General features: G+C 39.3%; 1 protein-coding gene and 2 pseudogenes across 1 annotated transcript in view; all 3 read right to left on the bottom strand.

Annotated features, from left to right (window-relative positions):
• Positions 1–4,306: 4,306 nt before the first annotated feature.
• The window catches only part of LOC145482408 (uncharacterized), a gene marked incomplete at its 5' end in the record, with an annotated part of 215,205 nt that continues 193,028 nt past the window's right edge, over positions 4,307–26,483 (bottom strand). Inside the window, one exon of the mRNA XM_081461037.1 lies at positions 4,307–6,156. The remainder of the gene's footprint in view (positions 6,157–26,483) is intronic.
• On the bottom strand, positions 13,440–21,968 carry LOC145481660 (uncharacterized; annotated as a pseudogene).
• On the bottom strand, positions 21,985–23,705 carry LOC145481661 (uncharacterized; annotated as a pseudogene).

The following is a 26,483-nucleotide window of genomic DNA, read 5'->3' on the forward strand; positions in this document are numbered from 1 at the left end:
TACGCTTGACTGTCTTCACCCCAGACTCAGCCTTGCCATTGGCCTTGCTATTTCCAGGGCTACTGGTAAGATGCTTAGTCCCATGTTCTGGAGAAGTTGGCAAATTCGTCAGATGTAAATTGCGGCCCATTGTCACTGATCACTTGATCAGGTATGCCATAGCTGGCAAAGTGACTCTTCAGCTTCAGAATGGTGGTACTGGCCTTGGTGTTTGGCAACCTGTCCACCTCCCAGAAATTGCTGTAATAGTCTATGGTGACCAGGTAATCCTTGCCATCAAGGGTAAAGATGTCTGTGGCAATCTTCTCCCAAGGACGAGATTGAACCTCGTGGGACATCAGTGTCTCCTTTGCATGGGTAGTGCTGTTGAGTTCTCTACACGTTTCACACGCGGAGATGTACAGTTTCATTTCTGCAGCCATGCCTGGCCAGTAGATACATTCGTGTGCATGCCTCAGACGCTTCTATTCTGAGGTGGGATGAATGCATCTTCAACTTCATACCCGCGCAAAGGCTCTTCGGTATCATGACGGAATTCCCTTTGAAAACCAGCCCATCTTGTACGGTCAGCTCATCGCGTATACTGAAGTAATGGTGTGTCAGTGTTGGAGCATGTTCCTTGTTTTCAGGCCATCCTACGAGAATAGTCTCTGACAACTCTCGCAGAGACTGGTCCCTCCGGGTCTCTGCCCTTATTTCGTCTAAACACTGGTCAGATATGGGCAGATAATGGACCTTGTTGACTGATTCAAGGTCGTCTACTTCTTTGCCCCTGTAGGGCAGGTAAGCCCTCGACAGCATGTCTGCTAAATGCATGGTCTTGCCACGCTCATAGTGAACGGTGAAATCATATTTCTGTAACCTCATCATCATTAACTGGAGGCGTCAAGGTGCTCAAGCGAGTGGCTTCAGTACAATCATTTCCAGTGGCTTATGGTTATTTTCGATGTGTACATGTTGACCAAATGTGTACTGGTTGAAATGCTCAAGAGCAAACACAATCGCCAGGATATCCTTCTCTATTTGAGTGTACCGGGTTTCTGTGTCGGTGAGGGAATGACTTGCGTACTCTATGGGCTTGCGGTTCTGAAGTATCGCTGCGCCAAGGCCACCCTGGTTCACATCACACTGTATGGTAAGGTCCCGTGAAGGGTTGTAGTAACATAGAACAGGCGCTTCTGTGACTAGCTGTTGCACATTTGCGAACGCCTGGTCTTGTTCTCAGGACCAGTTCCATGAAGAGTCCTCACGAGTCAGGCGGCGAATTGGTTCCATGACCTCAGACAGTTTTGGAAGGAACTTGGCTAGATAATTGACGAATCCATTGAGGCGCTGAATGCCTTCAATGTCTTGTGGCTTAGGCATCTTCATGATCACCTCTACTTTAGCAGGATCAGGCTATAGGCCCTTGTTCATCAGGAGATGTTCTATGAAATTTACTTCGCTCATCCTCAGCTTCATCTTGTCTGGGTTGAGGACAATGCCGCGGTTCTTGCACCTTTGAAGGAGATCTTGTAGACTTCTGTCATGGTTTGCAGTTGCTTTTGCGTCAGTCTCTCCAGTGCCATAGATGAGGATGTCGTCTGCGATGCACAGAACACCCGGTAGGTTCTCCAGTGCATGAATTAGGTGCTTCTGGAATATCTCGGATGAGGTGGAGAGACTGAGGGGCAGACGAATCCATTTATACCTTCCATAGGGGGTCACGAGGGTCGTGAGTGTGCTGGATTCAGTGGCGAGGACACAGTGCCAGTATCCCGACTTGAGGTCAACTGTCGAGAATACTCTTGTTTTTGACAGCTCCGGGAGTATGTCCTCAAGCACAGGAAGCTGATACCTTTCTCTCTTCAGGGCGGTGTTAAGTGGCCTGGGATCAATACAGATTCTCAGCGCTCCAGATTTCTTCACAGCCACAGTAAGACTGCTAACCCATGGAGTGGGCACATTGATTGGAGTTATGACCTCCAACTGCTGTAGTCGATCCAATTCTTCCTTCAGCTTCTTTTTGAGTGACATTGGGACACAGCAAGGCGGTGCGACAACGGGAGTGGCGTCCTGTTCGACTTCAAGGTGAACTGTTCCTGGAAGTGCTCTTAGCTCTCTTTGAAACACCTCTGGGTAGCTGGCTACTATTTCATCAGCTGTCTGCACACTCCTTACCTCTGTCCTTTGTCGATCAGGCGGTTCGGCGATCTTGAAGTTTTGTGTGTTGACAGTAAATAGGTCCATCTGTTGAGCTGCCTTTGCTCCTATGAGTGGTGTCAGTTGTCTGTCAACAACGAGGAATTCCACTGAGAACTTCTTGTTCTTTGGGTTGTTGAGAATTAATTGACAGGAACCCAGTGGCTTTAGTGTTAAGTCGTTCCACATTTGTAGCGTCTTTGGGGTGGGCTCGAGCTTCTTGTCAGCCACAAAACTGACGGGAATTGCATTCACTGAGGCGCCGCTGTCTACTTGAAATTTCACTTCTGCCTTGTCTACAAACATTTCAGTGTAGATTGCTTTTGGGTAATCATGCTCTTGCGTGACGGTGTGTATCATTTCCGGTTGTGCAACAATGCTTGTAATGTACTCCACATCGCTGTCATTGGAGGATTCATCCCTCAGGTTGTGCACTTTTCTAGTTGGAGTTGTACAGGTTGTTGCAAAGTGATTTTTGCCACCGCACTTTGTGCATTTCGCTCCCCATGCTGGACACTTGCCCTTTTCAAAAGGATGTGCTTTGCCACAGAATTTGCATGTCTTCGGTTTCCCAGCGCAGCTCTTCTTGGACTTGTCATCATGGCAGCTGGAAGGCGGGTGTTTATCTTGCATGGCGTGAACATCTTCATGCTGGGCGCCAGAGATCATTTTTAATTGCAAATTCGTTGCTGCGGAACTTTTGCAAAGATCGATACACTTCGACAGAGTGAGACTCCGTTCTTGTAGAAGCTGTTTGCGAGTGTGGTGATCTTCAATGCCCAGGACGATCCTGTGATGAATTATCAAATTACTCATGCAGTCACAAAAATTACATGTTTTCGTGAGTGTGCGGAGGGCAGTGACATAAGCATCAATGCTTTCATTTTTCTGTTGGTTTCTGGAGTCGAAAGTGTACCTTTCAAAGGTTTCGTTCAGTTCTCTGATGGTGAATTCGTCGAACTTTTGTATTAACTTGGCCAGGTCATTTTTATCGTCTGGATTGTCGAATTGGAAGCTGTTGAAAATCTTTAGTGTATCAACCCCGATACAATGGAGGAACAATGCGACCTTGTACGCCGATGGTTTCATCTCGAGTTGAGCAATGACCATGTACTTGCTCCACATTTGTTTCCATACTTTCCAATTGTCCGCCATGTTCCCAGTCATAACTAATTTTCCAGGATGCATTATCCCGGCCATCGTGCTGAAAGATGGGTGTTGCACAAGTTCCTGTTGTGCTTGTGGCTGTTGCGAAAAACCAGGTGGTGGTGCTTCAGTCTCCGTTTCAGTGTCAGACATGGCTACAGGATTATTTCAGCTTTAGTTTGTGACTCTGTAAGTGGTAGGCGAAGGATTCTTTTCCCTATTTCGCTGCCACCATGTTTCAAGTTCCGTTTAGTCCCACATTCAATAGCGTACAACGCAGTAAGACACGAGGATGAAACTCGATTCTAGTCTAGTTGAACATTGATAGTAATCACGTGCATATTGTAACAAATAGGAAACATCCTGATAAGTGGTATGTTTACTTATGGAATCAAGAATTGTTTGACCTTAGCCTAAAACAGGCTTGTTGTTGCTTCAAGCTTTTCCTTCATTAAACAATTTGACGAGGATGAACTTAGTAGTGTCTTTTACGATTGAGACATCAATGTTTTGAATGTAAATCAAAGTTGTTTGACACAATCACGGACCATGCATTTAAGTTACAAATCAATTCACTTTACTATGACCATAACCGAGGAAAATGTAATTGCGGGAAACCCAAGGTAACCACAACAATTACTCTAATTTATGAACAATATGGGCTTGTTAAACTAATAGTGCGGTACGGCGTGTAATCCTGTAGGACTTTCATGCCGAAATTGATTTTTTCGCTGTTTTACACTTATTTTGGGTCGAACAATAAGAATCCGATGGGGTTCAAATTTTCCGATCCCGTCTTCCCATGTTTCTGGCTACTCTAAGGGTTTAATTTATGCTAATTTATGCTAATTAGATGCAAAAAAGTCTTGAGAATATCTTTGCTCTTAGATTCAAGATACAGGGACCAAACGTACAAAGCTTACTCTTAATGACGTACATCGTATGACTTGACTTTGTTACCATGGTAACCAGCGATGATGTCAGGTTTAACTACCTGCTATTTTGGTGGTGGCCATCTTGGATTTTCGAACTCTCATTTTTCTAAAGCAAAACAGTGAATTTTAAATAAACTTTAACTAACGAATGATTTCCGTTATGAGCGATGTTCAGTTAAGTGCAGATCTTTCTTTTATTTTCCTTTTTTGCTAAACGCCTGTACTCTTTCAGTTTCTCATGGGAAAATATCATTGACTTTTGTTAGTCCCATAGTAACAATGCAGACGCTTTTTGTCTTCTTTCTGTTATGTATAATACTAATCTACAGTTCCGTTAAAAGTGTTCGTGCATAAAATGTGACTTAAGTTCTCATGCACTAAGACCATCCTCGTCATCAACTCGTGTGCCGTCTGCGAATGGATTTGTACAGGTTTTTCCAACGCATTAACAAAGAGGAGTGCATGGAATTCCGTTCTTGAAACAGCTAGAGTCCCCCACAGTCTGACTTGCAGCCGCATTTGGTAAGCTCGATAACAGCTTGGGGTGCAGGGAGAGACAAGCATATAACGAGCACGTATGCTCCTTAGTTTTCGCTCCAGCCGTTCTCTTTAATGTGGGGAAGATCTGGGCAGCTGGTGGTATAGGATTTGTGACGCATGGCTATGAAGTTTGCGCGCTTGATGGCATCATCTCACCTTTCAAGTTACTGAGTCAAAAGAGCTCCCATCGAAGTTCAGGAAGGGTGGTAGGTCCCGCTTTGCAGTACACTTGGCAAACAAATTTCTCTAGGTCTTTAACTTGAGTTGGCAGTTCTCCGTTGGCTAACTGGTTTTGGATAAGACCCTCACCAAGCTCTCTGAAACAATCGATCGCGAGATGGTCGTCATCGAGTGTCATGTAAGCTTTCACCCAGGAATTCTTCATGATACCAACAAACTTCTCTCCCCAGTCGGATCCGATGAAGTGGTGCAGTCTAATCAGACCTTGACACTTGTGTATTCCAATCGCTTGAACTCGCTGAGTAACATCAATCTCTCTATAGTTTGCACCTTTGCCTGTCAAAAATTCAGGCTATTCAGGTTTCCATGACGTCCCCTGGAAATCAAGTTGAGTAGCAGGACTAGTACGTCAGTGTCCGGAGAGGATACACAAATCTCTTGCGACAAATGCTCATCTAGTGAACACAACACCTGGTTAGGGAACAGCAGGTGTTGCGTTCACTAGATGAGCGCAACAAAATCAAACTACATTTGATTTTGTTATTGTAAACCATGACCAGCTTGATGATTGTGTTGCTGGAGAAGCGCGCTAATAATCCATTGGTGAACAAAGTAGTAGTAGTAGCAATCTTTTATTAGGAAGCTCCATCACTAAAAGTGGTTTACATAGAGGTCCTAATACTAGATATATACTATATGATGATACAATTAAAATCTATAAATTAGAGCTAAAACTGAAATAAATAAATATTTACAACATATACACTACAGAGATTAAAAAAAAAGAATAGGTCTGGAGGAGTGACCAGTCTCAGCTTTTTCATAGCGTCTCATAAGGAGTGCTTAGAAGATTGCAACAGTTTGTCTTCAACAAATGCTTCAAACCGCTTTTGGCCCTTCCCTGCATAGCACAGGATATCTTCCTTTGCTTTTTCAGGCACAAGAGCTGACGACAACACACTCTTCAAGGGAGACTCAACTGTAAATGAGTTGCATTCACAGTGCAGCTCTATCGACTGGCGGAGTTTCTTAGCGTTTTTTCGCGTCCTTACAGCAACATCCCAAGACAGCTGATAGTGTTTGTTCCGCTCAGAAGCCTCGGACGCGTTTTATTGCTTTACCATATGGTAGAGATGCAGTGACGTGACAAGAAGGTGATCTAGGGCGGCTTCGTCTTGACTTAACCCGAACATACCTCCGTGGCGCTTTAATACTTTGAACTCCTGTTCTAGCATCCGATCTGTGAACAACCTCGTGAACGGGATCTCTGACTTTGCTCAACAAAATCCTCGGACTTCAATGCCTCATATGTCACAAGGTCCTCATGCTCGAGTGCGTTCATCTGCGCAAGGTGGACTGGCATTAGCCGAGCGCAGTTGAGGAGATCGTGCGCAAAGAAGTACTTTATCAGGCATTCCATCGCTATCAGGGAGCCTTCCCAGTCCCCAGAGTGGCAAGGATGGATGAGCTGTAACAGGTTGTGCAATTACTTGAGGTACTCTATCATAAATCGCGCAAGATTTCAAGTCCTTGTTCTTCACGGTCTTGTGGTTTGACCTTTTCAGAGTACCAGGGCTGGATGTTGTCATAGATGTTAACCATTTCTGGACTACGCTCATGGAAGGCCTCTTTAAAGGATATGAAGATACGAATAGAGTGTTTCATTTTATCCAGATGTTCACCATTCTCTGCGTTAGCCTTGCCTAAATAATTTCCATCACAAACTTGCCATCGGGAGGAAAAAACTAAACTTCATTATGCCCATCACTGTGCTTCCTGCGCTCACGATTTCGATTTGGCAAATGTGAAATGCCACGTCTAAATCAAATGCCGCATGTTTTTAATTCGAAGCGACTCAAATTGGTATATGATTCGGCGCATATGTAATTCGACATCCAAACCAGGCCTACGTGAAAAACAAAAAAAAAACAGCTGTAAAACTCCAAATTCTAGGCGTGTTTCGTAATTTTAAGTCCTGAAAAGAAACTCGTCAGTTCGCGCAGCACATGCTATCATTCGTTACTTAGGGTGCGTTTCTTTGTTAAGATCATTCCACAGTGTTGCACTGCGCATCCCTAGTGCGCATAATTTCACACGTGATTAGCGCGCGCGCATTACAAAATGGCGGCTTTTTCTTTACGGCTGGACCTCGCCATAGAGGTAAATCGTTATTTCCTCGAAAACGAGCACGGTGACCTATCTTTTTTTTTTCTGTTGTTTTGAATTGAATAATAAATTTCTCTGTGTAAAATAAATATGAACCAATTCTCAGTGTAGAACAAGAAACAATCGTCGAAAACGTGAATTTAGCAAGCAATTGTGACTATAATCATGGTGCTATTATAAGAATTTATTGGGTACAAACAAGGTACTGTTGCTTCTAAACGATTATTGGGACCCCTCATTTTTATTTCAAAATTTAAGTTCCTATAATATAAACAATCAATAGGCAAAGTTTGACAAAAATCTCAGTGCAGGTTCTATTTCAGCGGAATGACCTTATAAAACAACCAAGATTGGACTGTTAAATCCGAAAACGAATTTTGCGTTTCTTTACTAAACAGATCAATCCGAGATCACTCAGATCATGGTGCATCAAAGGAACCGAAAAATCCCTGCCCAGAGTGGACTCTTCAGTTCCTTGATCCGAGAGATCTTGGATTAATCTGTTTAGAAAAGAAACGCAAAATCCGTTTTCGGATTTAAGAATCCAATCTTGGATTTTCTTAAAGAAACGCACCCTAAAAGTTTATTAAAAATGCACTGTTTTCCTTTAGAAGTATGAGAGTTTGAAAATCAAAGATGGCGGATCCAGGATGGTCAAAATAGTTGGTAGTTAATCCTGACGTCTTCGCTGGTTGCCATGGTAACCAATCTAAGTCATACGACGAACGTCATCAAGAGAGAGCTTTGTGTAAAGTTTGGTCCCTATTCCTTGAATCTAAGAGCAAAGACATTTGCAAAACTTATTTTTTGCATCTAATTAGCATAAATTAGCATAAATTTAGTCCTTGAGAAGCCAGAAACATGGGAAGACGGAATCAGAAAATTTGAACCCCATCGGATTCTTACTATTCGACCCAAAATTAGTGCAAAATAGCGAAAAATTCAATTTCGGCACAAAAGTCCTACGGGAGCGATTTTTCGGACATGCCAGACCGCACTATAACCACTACATAATTATTGGAGTATTAAACAGAGGAAATTTTGCACTTGTGTTTAAACAGAGAAAAAATGTTTAGACGTGCCGAAAAAGTGTTTAAAACAGGTAACTAAAACATTTAAATGAGTTTAAACTCTCTTTCGTTTAAACACGTTTAAACATCAGTAGCAATTCACCTTTAACTACCTTTTTCAAAATAGGGTAAAATTAGTCCATTGACTCCTACACTGGTCAAAACCGGCCATATGGGAACCATGGTCCTTGTGACACTTGTGATGTTTTTGATAATCAGCTGATAGATTGTGAAAAGGTCTCCTGCAACATGCCTAAATGAGCATGATATGAAAATTAGGACCAGTGATACTCACAAGAAACCTCCAGGATTTCACTCCCAAAATCAAAGATATGTTTGACCTTCCCTACCACTGACACTTTTCATGTTTAGATGTTTCGAGACAGTTTTTTGGAGACCAGTACTAACATTTTCAATCAGCTTTTTAGCAAACTTCCCTTAATTGGATCAGTGTGAAATTGACATCAATGATAAGTCTTGGAATGAAGTTTGCTATGATGTACTTTTTAGTGAAATCAGTAAAGCTTAAATTTTGCATGATCCAGATGTCAAACAGGCAGGCCAATACCATTGTGTTAAACCATGTTGTATGGGAAATACTGTATGTAAGAACAAAAGAATTTGTATGTTTGATTTCAAACAATCACAAAAACCTTTCAAACCTTAGTTTTTGCATCATAATAGTAAATTGAGCTAGAGATACACACTGCTCTTTAAAATGGCACAAGATTTTTTATAATCGTCCCCACTCATGCTTCACAACGTAACATATATGCCAAAGTTTTGTTTGAGTCAAACACTTTTAAACTTAAGGATCAAAAGGGCATATGAAACAAAAATTTGCATTAAAAACTAGTAGTTAACAAGTTATGCTAATATATTTAAATGAATTTGTTCTACATTCTTTCGTGATAAATACTTTTTTATTTTATCAAAACTACAACTGATTTCTGATTTTTTAACTTTAAAATAACCAATGAAAATGTTTCGTGGAGGTTGCTTTTGGTGGTTTAACCTTATGTGCACTACTACATAAATGATAATTTTGCAATGCATTGCTTATTTTGCTGCTTTTTAACCTTGCAATACCTCAAAAAAAAAATTGAATGAATAAATAAGTAAATAAATAAATTAATGAATAAAAAAAAATACTACATTACCTTTTTTAACCAAGGTAGCCTTTGCGAGCTCTTCATTCAAAGCCTGTGGATCAGATGTTGATATTAAAATCATTAACAAGTATTACGAACACTAAAAACCTGATATGTTAATAGTCAGAGTTCATACTTAAGTTTTTACTTGTATTCAGTGATACTAAAAATTCATCAAATCTGATCATTCTGTCACATTTGATGAATTTGGCTCTCTGATGTTACTATAGAGTTACCTAAATATATAGAAATAAACAAAATTGAAACAGAGTACTTAGTAGTTTTGAGCCACTTGTTGGGCATTTGTATGAAATTCTGTATAGTTTCTTTCAGTACCTTTCATTTCAGTATTGATTTTAATTATTAGACATTGAAGCTGAACGAAAAGCCCGAGTTTTAGTTTGCTGGTAAGGGGTTTGTCGATGGCCTATGCTCCACCTGTAGTGATGAGCCTAAGTAAGTAAATAAGTATTTCTTAGAGATATATCATTGCCATCCAAAATTATTGCAAATATTGCATTTCTAAAGGGCATTTATACTGCCAAATTATTTTAAATGATAAAAGGGTCGATAAAAGGTGTGTGTGTGAACGAAATCACAAACATGACATCCATTATGCGAAGATTTGTGAATATGACATAATTTGTGCAAATCATTGCAGATTTGAAATTGAAAACATTATCCTCGGTACCAAGCTCTCAACCTCTCCTCGCGCAATGGGTAAAATGATCATGGTTCAAAATACATGGTTCAATTGCATAAAATTTTATTTGTGAGCAAATAATGCATTTATACTGCCAAATTATTTTAAATGATACATAATTATCTCTTTATCCGTCAAGACACAATCATTGCCCCACCTGGTTAAAAAAACTGAACACAAGTAATGAATAGAAAATAAATTTTCAAATCATCACCTTTTCCTTTTCCAGTTTCTAGTCCTTTAGACCTATGAGATTCCATGTCTTCATTTCTGCAGGAATCAAAGATGAAAAGTCTACAGTTAACTATAACCATTTGTCATGGTTTTAACACACAAAGCATATTGCAAAGAGTACTGTTATCAACAGGATTAATTTTGATAGGCAGTCGAGGTTTTGCTTTGTCACGATAAATGGGTATAATATTGTTTCAAAAAAGTATGCTCAATATTTGGCCAGGAAGAGGGGAGGGGGGGGGGGCACTGTTAATTGAAACAGACTGGCAACTATTTTCTGTAAATAACAAAATTATGATTTTTTACCTTGAAAACTCTGAAGTAAAACTCTGTCATCATCGTCAACTGTGTCCAAAGGTGTTGGCACCTATAAAATAATAATCCAGAACTTACTTTATAAACATACATTATTACATAAATTGATTATAGCAACTTCATTAATACTCAATATAATTACTTATGAGCTCTTACATGAAATATGAAGAATCTGGTAACAGGAGTGAAAGTTCATATTTTACCTAAAAGACCCCTTGAAAAACTATTTTCAAAAATCATGTTTAAAACATCTCCCACTTTTTTATTTTGTGAAATTTAGAAAAGTTCAAAATACCGACAAATGCCCATGTGGGCCCCCAGAAAAATTGGTGAAATCATGGATCTTTAGCAGGCTCATGTGCATAAACAAAACAGTGTAGTTATGCCATTTCAACAGTGAATAAACCATCCCCTTCCCTGTTCTAGAATATAAAACTTAGGAGTCAATGGGTTAAAGTGAGAAGCTATATGTTACCTTGTCATTCAAAACAGTATGCACGGGCATTAAAGTTCCACTGGCTGCTTCTTTACCCTTTAAAACAACATCCTGTGTGTTACAGCATTTTTTCTTTATTCATTCATGAAATTCCACAAGAAGTGATAATTTAGTATGGGGCACGAGCATCTTCTATGTAATATCGCTAGTACTTTACTTAGATGAAGGAATTGTGTAGCACAAGACTTAAAATTTATTATAATTTAATGAGACCTGCATTTTTCTTTGACATTGAACATAATATCAGGCATAATCTCTCAACAGTGTGGCAAAAGAGAAAGCATTAAAAAATAATTTTAATTGGCAGTTCTTTTTAAAGACAGACAGGCACAGCTGTTAATGGAAACTACATTCTTTTGTTGTTAAGATTATTACTACCTGTTAGTTAGAAATTCAATTTTAACTATTTTTACCTCTTTGAGGGCATTCCCAGAAACCTGATTTCCTGGTTTCTTCAAATGCTGAAGGAACGCTTGAAAACAAAACAAAACAAGAAAACCAGTAAGTTCTGTACATTGACTTTAATCAACAGCTGGTATATAGACTACATTTCAAAATAGCCAGAAACATTTATTTCAAGGTGTCTGTTATGGTTATATCAAAGAAGGCTTTAAACATGACAATGAGGTGAAAATAATGGATAATACAAAAACATCACAGAAGATATCTTTTTGACAGGTAATGCCACTGGTGACTTTATTGAAGGCAGGGAGTAACAACAGTTTGAACCATGTGATCTTGAGACATCAGGTTTTATTTATAAGTTGAAGAAAGATAGATTGATATTCTATGAAAATTTGAGTACCTATTTATTGAAAATGACAAAGGTATTGATGTTTCCTGTTTAATGTTTGATCTGTTTTGGCAATTTTCAAAATCAAGGTTGAGTTGAGTGAGCTCAAAAATGTTGTTTAATATACATACTTGTACAGCATTTTTTGTCCGCTCAACCTTCTGAAATAGTTGTGATAGTCTTGGTTTTAAGGGGGTCATGGGTAATCGGTTTAAAAGTCATTCCTGACAAAAATCTCTAAGAAACGAGATTTTCTAGCTGTATTCCACATGAAAGTCAACTCTACCCTCGCCACTAAACTTGAAATGATTATTCCTCATAACTTTGTCAATTATTTGCCTTCAAATTGTCACACTTTTTTGCTTTCATACCAGTAGTTTGATACTGAAAAATTCATGTCAATTCAAATAATTTGTTTCTATAGTTTTGCCAATTTTAAAAATTTGGTGACAAGCAAGGGAAAAGTTGACAGAGGAGGAGGAGAGTCCGGCGGGGGCGAGGGGAGGGGGGGGGTTACATCTGCTAGTGACTGGCCTGTTTTCTCCTTAACACCTCTCTGAAACAATCACTTCCATACCCAGCAGTGGAGTGACAGCCAAATGTCAGGTGTTTCCCTTTCCAACCATCCCCAGATCCTTACCATTCCCAGACCCAAGTGTAACAGGATGGGGTGTCAATCAAGTTGGTCTTATGCATTTATAGTTTAATGATTAGACTGATATTAGAGTATTGTGCTGGGACCTGGGCGTGTTACGGGGAAGTAGACAGCGGAACTTTAGCTCTGCAGAAGCGAGTAGGAAGAATAGTAATAAAGACATCTACATGTAGTAGTGACACTGCTATGGAAGCTTTAAAATGGCAAAGTCTTAGGACAAGGCGCAATGAACATATCCTTAAGCTTGTGAGGAAATGCAAAGATGGCCGCTATCCTCAATATTTTAATAACTATTTTGTTTTCATTGAGTACATTTGTACTCGCCTAACCCGGCAGAGCAATCTTTTACATCTGCCTACAGTAAGAAGGGAAACAGCCAGGAGATCTTTTTATTATCATGGAAGTACGGTTTTTAATAAACACTGTAAATGTACACAAATTTGAAGATATTACTATGGTAGTTATAGGCTTTTGTTGCAATGTTCTTTCCTATATTTATGTTTGTATTTTTGTATATATCCTATTAGTGTGTATTCTATGTTAGGTAATAGCCTCAGGGCTTCTATTCATAGCAGAGATGCTTTGTAAGCTCCCTGAAGGGACTACCCTGACAATTTTACCTTTAGATTTTTTACTTTGACATAAAGGTGTCTACGTATCATCCATTAAGACATCGAATTGTCAATACAAATGGATCACTGGTGAAGATTGTGGCAGTCCCCACCCCTGAGTTCACATAGTTTTGAGTGCAACTTCTGTCTTCCTTCAACAGAAAAAAATAGGTGCTCGATGAGGGCATGAATCCACGGCCGTAGGTAAGTTAGCCTGGGAGCAGGCTCATGTTGGAGCACAATCGCGTGCAGCATAGCCGCGAGCGTGAAATCAAGTGGCAAAGCTGCAAGACGAGAAAGTGAGCCTGTCCTGATCTCTGCAAATTTTTCAGTTTCATCCCAGAAACCGTAGAAAAATTTCACTGGAAGTATAAACTTTGGGAGCTCAGATTTCTCGGAATTTCATAAAAACATGCAGGCACGATATATGTTGTTGATAAAGTTTTGCCAAAGAAAAACCCTCAATGATTATGTCCAGCAAGGACACTCACTTGATTCCAAGTGATTTTGCTTTGGCAGTCTGGTCTTTGATGATGCTGGTAGACGGGCAAACACCTCCATGCTGTTTTGTTGCCTCCTTGCAATCACATACATTTGTGATATTTAACTCTCCCCATATGCAGTCGGCAACTCAACAAGTACGTCTTAATTCATTAACATACTTTCAACTGCTATTTTCTGCTCCCTCTTTAGTTTGAAATTTAACCAGAATTAGACTGGAACTTTGTTAAAACATCAGTAATACGCACACTCAACTCTTCCTCTGACTCCAAATGTGGATGACTTATTTTTTTTACTGTGAGAATGTGCGGTAAATACCATAAATTACCAACTCCATGGGGATCTAATTGCTCCTCATCAAAAATAATAGATTGACAGTTTTCTCGCCTTTCCTGCTTTTAGGCTGTATTTCACTTTGCTCAGGTGAAGCAGAAATTAAAAAATACAGAGATCAAGGTAGGCTCACTTTCATGGTGCCTCTTCACCAGACTCCTTCCCACTGAATTGCTCTTCACCACCTGTGCTCATAACCCAAAGGTTAGCCTGCTTACAGGCTATAGGTAAGTGGATTAGGAATCTCTGCAGGACCTGGGTTTAATTCAATGTCTCCAGATAACAAAAGCTTCTGTTCTGACAAGAGGTAGTTCTTATTATCAAACTGAACTTGCTAGCTGGACAAAAATTCTGAATAACATTTATAATTCCTACCAGAAGACCAACACTTATCTTGTTCAAATTTTGTTTAAAAATAATCGAGTAAAAAAAGACTCTTCTTCATGAGCAAGCTTGACAATCCATAGTTCATCCCTTGAAATAACTCAAAAGGGCTGAATAATCCCTTGAAAGGGATTTGAGTTTCCTTAAGAATGAATTACCGTGAACAGTGAATTCGTGATTTCTGTGCCATTTGAGTGTCCCAGTGATGTAACTGGCCTGATTGCAGATTCTGCTCGACATTGCAAAATATTGTTTTAAAATTTGAGTGCATGGCATTAATGTCCTCTGCATCACAAGCAACATTAGGGACCTTTATACGATGCAAGGACGGGAAGGCCAAGATGGGAATGGCAGTGGACATGGGAAACTTTTGCGTGCCGTGTCGCCAATTTTCGTATAGGACAGCGGCGTCAATAACTCTAGCTTCATAAAAAGTTTCATAAAACCATATAAAACCAATGAGATAGTATAGAAATATTATCCAGTTAAGCTTAAACAATGATAAACAGACGACAGGGAACTTACTCTTGTTTATATATGTAAAGCAAACCTTCCTGATCTGTCGGTATTTAATATTGAACAAATCCAGAATTTCTGTATGAAGAATTTATGTCAACGATCTTTGTATTGACCTGGTTCAGATAGCTTTTTGTCAGCATAGCATTTTAAAATCAGTCCTGCCTGTAGCTGAAACAAATATTTACAATAAAACAAACATTATGTCGAGTTCCGGGTTGTATGAAAACATGAAATAAACATCAATTTGCAAATGTGCATTTTATTTGGTCGATAGCTGCTTTGAAGGCACGTAACAATCGTGTTTCCAATCAAAACCTTTCAGAAACCACTCAAAATCATGCAAGATCATTCGAGAACAATGTTTTGGCACATTCGCTGATACATGTAGCTGTACGTGGTTATATTTGCAAAAAATAGAAAACTTTTTCCACTCACCAATTCGTGTCACTTCTAAGAGCATGGGAAAACGAGTCTGCAATGTCATACACACGGTCAGCGGTTAGAGATTGTAGTCATTGATAATGCTTCGTAACACTGTGCTTCTGCTAGTAAATTCGCATTTTTTTCTCTGTTTTGACGAGCAACTCCCTCTTACAAACATTGGCAGGTTTGACTAACCAAAAATCTACCGACAAATCAATCGTGACTAATCTTCACTTATTTTGTTCCTCTCAATCGTACAGTTGGTCATTCAGGCATTAATCGGGAAACAATCTTCGCACATCAGAAGTTTGATTAAGTATGAATATTCTTTGGTTACATGTTTTTGGTTAACAGACACGCTCAATGACACGCTCGAAAACCCCATCTACAAACAGTAATTCTTCTGAGAAGTCATAGAAGGCCCCTGTGATCTTTTTCCAGAAGGATGTGATATGCTTCCATGTGATCATACATTTTACTGAGGTCGCGATAGGCATTTATTTCTCTTGGTAAGACCCATATTATTTCTTCTGCAGTATCAGCTACTTTTGTGAAAACATCATCTTTTCCAATTTCTGTCAGGATTGTATCCATTATCTTTACTGGCAGAAAAGTACACGTATTGGTACCATCTTTGCTCAGGTGGGATCTCGACTACACGGTCACTTCGTAACCAGCTTCTTAAAGGTGGGTTTCAGCTTTCTGATCAAACTGTTGTATAGGAGTAGCTTGGCTTCCCTTTAATGGAATGAAGTCAAAGTCTTTGCCCTCTCTACTCAAGATAGCTGCTGCCTTGTCTAAGGGCAAACAACTGTGTTGGTTGAAGTTAATGTATCCCCCATGCACCTCCTCCAACTCACATGACGTAGTACCATGTTTAACCACGCACTCTTCATCTGGCATAAAGGTGCTTTCCCTTCAGTTGCAGAGAACTGACGACTCTTTTAACTTCCTCTTGAGAACTGATGCCTCCTGCAGATTGAATCTCAAGCAAAAAGGGATATGTTAGGCTAGGGTTTATCAAAAAAAGAAAACCAATCCCAGGGCATTAACATCTGCAAGTAGTAAATCGAAATCTTTGCATGAGAAATCCGAAGGTCCTCAACAAGAATTTCAGGGGCCATGTACACCACTATTCCTCAATCTATGTTCCTGGTCTTTGAGGCAACAGTTTGTGTTTCCATGTGCATCGAGCGACTCTCTCCAAAGTCGGTCAGCTTACATGATATTGGCCTTGATTGACAGTGCAAGGCAATTTCCTGTTTGTCAGAAAATATACTGTAGTGACTATTACACACAAATCTGTTGGCCGGTTTGAATTCTCTATGGGCAATTCCCTTAGAGTGGAGATAGGCCATTCCCTGGATAAATTTAATGGCTGCATGATTAACCTGATCTGGTGGCATTTAAATTTGTTGATATGCACCAGAAAATCCGAAAGAAAACTGACAGGCAAATTGTCTTCCCTAAACAGTTTGAAATCAAAGTAAACACACTCAATCATCGCTGCCGGTGGCTGATGGCAAACCCCTATTAGTTTCACAACTTACATTAGGGTGGGCAAGTCCATCGAGAAGAGCTACTTCTTTGGAGAACAATTTCTTCTCGTCTAAGTCCAGGGCCTGCAACATTTTTTGACCACCACTGTTTCAACAACATCTCCCTCAGCTCTATATTCCGTCATGTAGACATTGCCAAAAGCACCCAGTCCAAGCCAATCTTTAACGGGCAGCGCACTACAATCAAACTTATTAATGTTCAGCAAATTCTTGCTCTGTGACAATTTTGGGGAGCTTGAATTTCCAAAATAGTGACATGCTTGACCCAGAGATACATGTGTGTGGATCGATGCAGTGATGTGCTAGTACCTTCCCTAGCAAAATTAAATTCTGGCGGGAGATTTTACACATGGCATGTGATAAATACATTTGCTATAAAGGTTATGTACGGCTGGCTGATAAAAATGAGAAGGATCAGGCAATCATTTCAGATGGTTAACTGATGCTGACTTGATCATCACTGTAATTTGCTCAATATGCATTTCAAGAATGGAATATTGATGACAATGAAATGAAATCAGGTTGTGTTACAATTTCACAGCTGTCAAATTCTGTGCATGCTCAGATTACATTGTAATTTATGCAAAGAGGAGTGTGATACATTTTCAACTTTAGATTTGTGAATGGAAAACAGCTGAAATTCTCACATCCAATAAAAGATAGCAGTAGAGATACATCCATCCCGTCCTGCCTGTCTTGTTTCGTGAAAGTATTGTCTTATTGTGTGTGGTGGTCCCATGTGGATGACATGCCGTATTGATGGAGTATTGACTCTTATCTCCATGGCAACAATAACAAAGATAACTGTCACTTTGGATTCAGGGGTGGCCAGTTCTTTGAGGATTTGATCCTTCATAGCATTTGTCTGGGGAGCACAGTATTGTACAAAAATTCTATTTTCTGGCATTACTTTAAAGTGGTCTTATGTTTTTGTACAGAAGGGCATATTATTTTTCAGAACCTGGTAGTTTGGATCTCTAAAAATTAGTATTCTGTCAATTCAGAACAAATATTGTTCATGGCCTGGTCACTTTTTTTCCACCTCGGGTTTCATGTCCTTCAACATTGTCTGCTTTTCATGGCACCGACGTACCCTCTTAAATCTTTCATTCATTCAACAATATTATCTTTATCTGCCTCTTGCTTTGGAAGCAATGCCTCTTTCTCTTGCATATCACCTTCCTGTTCAACTTCCTTGATTGCTAGTTGTGCATCAAGTTCGACTTTCTGTGCTGCAATTTTAGCCTCCAACTGAACAAAGAAATGACTTCTCAATGTCAACTGGTTTATTTAGTAACAGCGATGAAGTAGACCTGTGACGTTACAATACCTAGAAATAATATTCTCAAACTCATTAATTATGCGCTAAGTAATTAAACAATGCCCCTTGATATCTGGTAAAGAAAAGATCCAAACACACATGTTAGGATATCCAAACAAGTGTGTTTGGAAATCAATTTGCAAAAGAATGCAGTAGTTGAACAAATGTGTATTAACTAGTCTTGCAGGATTACAGTAATCATTCTTTGCAGTTAACGTTAACGTTTACATTGTAATTCAAGAACATTCCAGAATTTAACTGATTTAACATTCTACGCACACTGCTTTCACCTTGTAAGAGTTCACTGCTAGTAATCGTGACTTCTGTTATGCTACTAGATGTGCAAGGTCCAGGATGTTTAGACACTTAAACACTCTGCTCTAGACTAGGTTTCTCATATGTTATCAAGGCATCTGACCTATGTCTGGTCTTTTCTTGAATGAGTTTTTCTAACACCTGAATTGAACAACTTCGTTGCACAGGCAATTCTCAAAGGATGAGCTGTTTTGGGTTTAATTACAACCTCCTTACACAAGTTTGGCAAGATTCCATTTAGCGTGTTAATTCCAACTGGACTTTTCTCAAAGGCTAATTTTTGTTTACTTGGCCTAAGATAAAAAGAATCAATTTCGTCAGATTTACACTCTACGAAACCAATGTATAATTGATATACTGCTAACAAACAAATGTGCTTGATGCTCTTGGTAACATATTTGAGATCACACAACCATCTGTGAAAAGTTTTGCACAAAGTTTGGACCTAGCTCAAAATTCTTCAAACTCAAATTCCTATACTCACTTCCCCTCAATCCGAAAATTTTTCCATTGAAATAATAAACAGAATTCAAAAGAGACTATTCCACAACCTAACAGTCCTTTTCTCGAAAATAATTCTTCATCTTCATCCATAACTGCCTCCTTTTCTGGCCTCTTTTGTTTCAAGATGAATACCTTGGTGCGTAACATCCTTCATTTTGGCATCCGAGCATCGGTGAAAAATGGCAAACCTAAACAGAAATAAAACATAACTTTCACAAACTTTCTATATCATCTAAAGCACACTGGACTAAAGCACAACTGCTGGAAAAGTACCTCTTACATTCTAATTTGCTACACTCAAATGAACATAAATTATTTTCCTCTTAAAGACATAGATAAATAAATACAATAAATTGATGGTTGTAAAAATGTAAGGTGCAGAAGACAGACGAAAAGGAAGAACTGTTAACACAAAATATTGTATGGAAGCTTCCCCTGGAAACTTCCATGCAAACCCCAAAAACCTCAGGTGATCTGGATGAATTTCAATATGATGGTAACCGCTTTTGAGATCAAAAGTTATCATAACAGAACCCTTTTGGAAATAGGATAAGGCAATCTTCCAATCTTCGTACTTGACTCTACGCTTAATAAGATAATTGTTGATGTAACGGAGATCAAGAATTAGTACCTTTGGGCTGGATGGACACACTCAAAGGATTGACAACATCAGGTGGGCTATTTAGTTCCATAACCCTACCTGAATGTAAAAGCTCCAAAATGGCTTCATTAACAAACTCTGAATGATGCAAAGCTGATCTATTATTTCGGGAGGTAAACACAGGGGGAGTTTGCTTAAAAGGCAAACGGTAACCCTCGCACATAACTGATAATATATATCTAGGGGCACCTATGCTGTGCCAAAACTCTACGTGTCTTCTTAGACTACCCTTGACTTGCAACAAAGCTGTCCCACTAGATCCTTCAAACTCACAAGCTTCTTGTACCTCCGAGAGTTGTGCAAACAAAATGTTATCACCTCTGTCACTTTGAGCTTCCATCAGCAAGACCTCCTGTGCCAGGTCTAACAACTGACCTACTTTACCTGAATATTTGATTGTGCGTGTTGCAAGAGGTAAACATTTCTACGAAAGTTTGTTCTTTGGCTAAGAATTTGGCACATTCCTGGGTGCAGGTTTGGCTGACCCACTTGTTGTAGAATGATACCATTGGATACTTTAGGTGCTGATTTTTCCATTATCTTTAAACAGTTTTCCAAGTTCTTTCTAACGTGCACAAGTATATCAGTATCGTAAACTATGTAAATTAGAGAGTTTGCTTGAAGTATAACAGGGTTCGTACGGGTTCTGGAAAACTTGGAAAGTCCTGGGATTTTGTTGTGGCATTTTTCAGGACTGGAAAGTCCTGGAAAAAGGCTACTGCTCCTGGAAAGTTCTGGAAATCTGTTAAACTCAAGTAAAAAATATGAAATGTATGGCAGACAATAAGGAGAATTAACATTGAGATCTTAGGAGTGAAAGCGTTAATGTGAATTTTAGAGTCCTGGCAAAATCAATCTGAGGCCTGGAAAAGTCCTGGAAAAATCCTGGAAATTTATTTCTGAAAAAGGGTACGAACCCTGTTATGAGTTCCCTGCATTGATCTTCCACTGTCCTCTTAAAACGACTGGGAAGGGGAAGATTTTCTTTATCAACATTCAGTAGGTTATTAATGTCTTCAGAACTAGCTGTTATCCTCTCCCCTTTGGGAAACTGTTACTAACCTTGTGTTGTTAATCAGGCAAAGAGGAGATCTTCATTGAATGTGAAAAACTCCTATAGGCCTCACTTAGATTGTCAAAACCCCAGTCACACTTATGTCTGAATATTGCAAACATGTGTTCGGAGGGAGGGCGGTTGTGTTGCCAATTTTTACATATACATGGTGGTGTTGCATCGTGTTTACCAAAGGCAGCTTTTTACCACACATCTAGCATAGCTGTTTGGCTGTGAACTTCAAACTTGCCTTCACCTTTAGAGATCACATGGTGAGAGGAGATGGATGTTCCTAAACCTATCTTATCTAGACACTGCTGTTGTGTAGGTAAGGTAGTCTAGTGACCTGAAAGGGTTCATAATAGTACAATCTTAGGAAAGACATGAGTGAAGACATGGATAATTCAAACCCTTTGTATTTTCAGTATGTCTTTTGCAATAATCATGTAACCTTTTATTCCATTGCATAACAGTGTCGTATCATATAACTACTTTCCTCCCCTCTCAGTTACGTTTGTGTATGGAATAGATTTCAGATTTTTGTTTTGTACTGTTTACATATGGTTAGCTCAGTTGGTAGAGCACCAGTCTACTGTGCGGGTTGGTCAGTGCCACATTCAGTTAACTGGCATAGACAATGAGCTTATATAGCTATTTTAGAAGAAACACTGCAAAGGGTATATAAATGTGAAATATAAATGTGAAATAATCAGCTAAAATTTTGTGGTTAAATCAATGATACTTGGTGATTTAATATAATTGGTAATGCAACAGTGGCAAATTCAGCATTCAATGATCAGTGATCATTGTTCTGTTCCTTAGTCAATTTTCCTGTTGTTTTCAATCTTATTGTTGATCATAGTCTCTCAGGTGTCTATCCAACATTGATACCTGTGTCCTAGCCGATCATCTAAGTTGCAGTTCTGGTTCTGCCTGGAGGTTATCTTCTGGATTGCCATTTTCTAATCCCGCCTGTTGGTTGCTTGTTGCAGGTGGAGCCTGTATTAACTGCAGTGTTCTGGCTTCATCATCATCTGTGCTCCTAGTTTCTATCTTGAATTTGGATGCATCCCAGAAGATAGGCTTTCCATCGCTTAATATCTTAGCAATGATGGTGGATCCCTTTACTTGGATCACAAAAAATGTGTGGTTCATGTGGTGTTTGTTCTTTCCTTTTTGCATCCCACTTGAAGATACCTGCCTGTTCAACTTCAAGTTTGAGCTGTTGCCTGCCTGTTCAACTTCAAGTTTGAGCTTGTTGCCCTGTGTCATTGATCATGGTTTTGGTTGTTTTTTTCTTTTTGACTTTGGTCGTTACAGTTGAATTCTTGGTCCTGTGGTGACATTGCTGATGGGAAGTGTTCAAGTTTCATCTTGACATCTCTGTTTGTTATTAAATCATAGGGTGTTCTATTGGTAGCTGGGTGTGGTGTAGCTCTGTAAACTTGCAGCATGCCAAAATTTGCCTTGTGCACTTCTGTTCCTTCTTGATTTGCAATGGTTCCTGTCTTGTTTGTTGAATCCTACCACCTGATCTTGTGCTTTGGGATGTTTTGGTGTCATCTTTTTCTCCTTGAATCCTATTTCTATGGCAAATGTCTGGAACTCCTTGGAATTGAAGGGTAGTCCATAATTGATCTGCGCTGTCTTTGGTACCCCATGCATAGCAAAGATTTTCATCTTTCTTTGACTGGTTTCAATGATGTTGAACAGATCAATCCAACCTCAGGATATCTGGAGTATTGGCCACTGACAACCAATACACACTCATTGTTAGGGAAGGGTCCACAGAAGTATGCTTCAACAGTATTCTATGGTCTTACTGGTAGATCTGTCATCTTGGTAGGTTCGGGGTGGTGAGTATCAGTTGCCACTTGGCAGCTGAAGCTTGTACTGATGATATTCTTGATGCACTTGTTCATGTGGGGAGACCAGTACATATTTCTGATGAGTTCTGTGGTCTTTGAGATACCTAAGTGTTCCTGCTTGTGAGTTATGGTGATTATCTTGTCTCATAGCGATTCTGGTGGGATGATTCTGTTTAGCCTCTGGAGAATGCCCTCAGATATTACATTTAGTGCATTTCTGCTCTAAGGTCATAGAACGGTGCCAGGTCTGGCTCATTTCTACTCCATTTTGCCATTTCTAGTGTCTTCATCAGCTTTTGGAGGATGCTTTCCCCTTTGACCGGTTGGTTTTCATGACTACTGCATGACAATGTGTTGCTCATGACCAGTCTCTTGGGTTTCTGGTAACAGGTTTTGAAAGAGTCAGTCATATTGGACTTTCCAGGTATATAGATTGCAGTGAAGTCTAGGTTTTGCATCTTCATCTGCAGTGACCTGAAAGGGTTCTTTATACAGCAAGCTTAGGAAAGACATGAGTGGAGGCATGGATGATTTAAACCCTCAATATTTTCATCATGTCTTTTACAATAACCATGTTATTGGTAAATTAGGAATTAGACCTAGTAACTGAAAGGGTTTTTTTCAAAATTGTGATGTTTATTCTCAAATGGTGCTCAAGTCAAGTTCTAACCTGTTTTGGATAGCTGAATACTTTGTCTTTCAAGAAAAAGTATCGATAAGTTTGATTTTCCTTTACACGCAGATGCAAATTAAGTTTAGATTACTAACTTTAAGCCTTTGCTATCGGCTATTTTGGCAACTGTCAAGGTGAAAATCGTTTTCCTCAATTTTCTAGAATTTAAAGCACTTCGAGCTCCAAAAAACTACATCACGTTTGATGTCTACCTAAGGGCTATTTGTGGACGAAAAGAGAGAAAAATCGATTTTTCGACTTCTGCCACCAAATTCGAATTTTGCTTGGGTTTTGGTGACATTTGCTCTTAAATTATCTGCAAAGATCTCTAATTTTATCTCTTCATTATGTACTACAATTTCCTGAATTTCTTTGTTACAGCGTAGCTAAAATTTCCAAACAGATTACAAATAAATATGGCGATAGGGGATCGCCTTGTCTGACACCTTGAAGAATTTGAAAAGGAGTTGATGTATAACCATTGTTCATAACTGTGCTTGTAATATTTTTATAAAATGTTTTTATCCAAATAATTAGGGAAGGACCAAAATTAAAAGCTGAAAGCACCTTAACCATAAAGCTTTGCTTTATCGAATCGAACGCTTTTCGGAAATCTATTGCTACTAGTAATCTGCTAATATTTTTCCTCTTTGTGTATTCTAAGATATCATCTATAGTTCTTACGGCATCAAGAATCGTCCTGCCTTTTACGTAAGCATTTTGATTGAAATGTTTTATCTCCCCTAGAACTTTTTGAAGTCTTGTTGCAATAACTTTCGAACCAATTTGTGCATCAACGTTGATCAAAGGAATGGGTCTCCAATTACAGCTATTTTGCTTGTCTTTCCCTTTCTTTTCAATTAATGTGATTACTGCTTGTTTTTGGTTACCGTATTTACCTGTGGATAGGCCGCACTTTTTTAACAGATAAATGGGACCAAAATTAGGGTTGCGGCTTATACGTGGGTACAAGCATTTTGACACTTCATTAAATTGGTGTTTTAATGTTCACTTCAAATTGTTCCTTAGTTACAACACATACAGCTAAACATTAAGTCCTTATCTGCGAAGAATCTTGATTCTCTCTGCAGCAATGAGTGCATCAAGTTTTTTAACATGTCTTTTGTTTAGAGATGTCCAACACAGCTTGCACGGAATAGCCATTCCTCCTCATGGGCATTTAGAGTGCTTCCTTTTCCCAGTTACTTTGCAGGAAATTTCACTGCTGTTCTCAATAAAATAGGCTGCAATTCTGCTGAATTCTACTGGTAAATGTCTGACAATTTTCTTCTCCTCGATGACAAGTTCTTGATAAATGGCCACTGCAAACTCGTCGTCTTCGTTTGACGCTTCTCGATCAGTCAATAACAAATTGCCAATTTTGGGTTTCCAACTGCTTCCACAAACGTGGTAACCTCTGATTTCACTATCCATTTCATAAGTGCATGTAGCTCCACTCATTTCTCCTCTTTAATTTGTGAACTGTGGCTTCTAATTTAGGACGATCTCGATCTTTTGCATTCGATTCATGCAATGCAACATGACAGATGACGTGCACGTGCTTGCCGATCTATGTAACCATAGTAACGCACAATTTCTCATCCAATCAAGTCCAATCGCTTCAAACTTCAAAGGCCGTGTTTACGTTGTGTGAAAGTAAAATGTGAAGTCATTTCTAGCAAATCATGAAACCAAAAGGTTCTTCCAGGATGTCGTATATAGCATGCTTTAAACTTACCGTTGTTACTTATGCCATAGAGAAAGGAAATCAAGCAGCAGGACACCAGTTCCAAGTTGACGAGAAGAATGTTAGTAGGTGGCAATCACAACAAGAAACACTAAAAGGTCATCATCGTGACCAGAGAGTGGCACGCTATTTTCCAGCAAAATTTCCTGAATTGGAGAAAGAACTGAAGGAATGGATTGACGAGAAGAGAAAGGCTAGTATTGGAATGTCCACCACAGTTATCCGTCTAAGAGCAAAGTCAATGGCAAAAGCCAGAAACATTGCTGAGAGTGAGTTTAAAGCTTTGGTACATTGGTGTTATCGCTTCATGGATCAACATGACTTGTCGATTCGCTGGAGAATGACAATTTTGCAAAAACTACCTCAGAACTTTGAGGAGAAACTTCTGAAATTTTAAGCCTTTATTATTGCTGAGCGAAAGAAGTACAAATATGAGCTCTTGCTGATTGGAAACACAGACCAAACCCTGCTTACTTTTGACATGCCTGCAAATTCTATGGTGGACTCAAAAGGAAAAGAAAAACAGTGTCAATCATGACAACTGGTCGTGAAAAAGATTGGTTCACAGTGATGCTAGCCCGCCTAGGAAATGGAACAAAACTTTCCCCTGTGTGGTGCTTGAGCAGAAAACTCTACCAAAAGATTTAGTGCTGCCACGAGGCATACATGTTCGCACTCAAGCCAAAGGATGGATAGACAAATCACTAGTGAAAGAGTGGTTAAACACGGTCTGGTCCAAAGTTGGCAGACTTCTACGAAAAAGAAATCTCCTTGTGTGGGACTCATTTTGAGCTCACTTGTGTGACAATGTTAAACGGGTTTTGAAAAATTCACACATAGATGTGGCCATAATACCGGGCGGGATGACAAGTCTTTTACAACAGTTAGACATGAACAAGCCCTTCAAAGACTATTGGAACAAGTGGATGCTTGATGGAACCCAATGAAAATTATAAAGGAAATTGAGAAGTTTAATTCTGATTTATATGCAGCAGATGATGAACCAGTATATGAAAATCTTCTATTCGTGCAAGGACCAGAAATTCCCAAACTGTCCTTTGACATGAAAAATATTATGTGTGGAGTTCTTTTTAACGCACTTTCTGTGTTTTTTTACTGCAGATTTTCTGTTCGTTTTTGGTTACAGTTCTTTTAGGAGCTCTGACCTTTTGGTGCCAGGTTCACAGTTGTTGAATAGTTCTGTTTAGAACTCACCATTTCGCAAGTTCGCAGTTTCCCGCCTTTTGTGTGTGCTGTACAGTTCTCGTTAGAACTGCAGCATTTTTGTTATGCTTACCAGGTAAGCGTTGTGTTTTGGCTGGCCTTATGCATTCCTTGTATGCTTTTTTCAGGTGCAGAGTGTTTTTTTGACGTTTTTAGTCGTGGATACGCGAAGCGTAGAAACGACTATTAGAATGGGGCAGAATATGCAAATGTGTCACTCA

This window comes from Orbicella franksi, chromosome 3, assembly GCF_964199315.1.
Source record: "Orbicella franksi chromosome 3, jaOrbFran1.1, whole genome shotgun sequence".
Taxonomy (NCBI): Eukaryota; Metazoa; Cnidaria; class Anthozoa; order Scleractinia; family Merulinidae; genus Orbicella; species Orbicella franksi.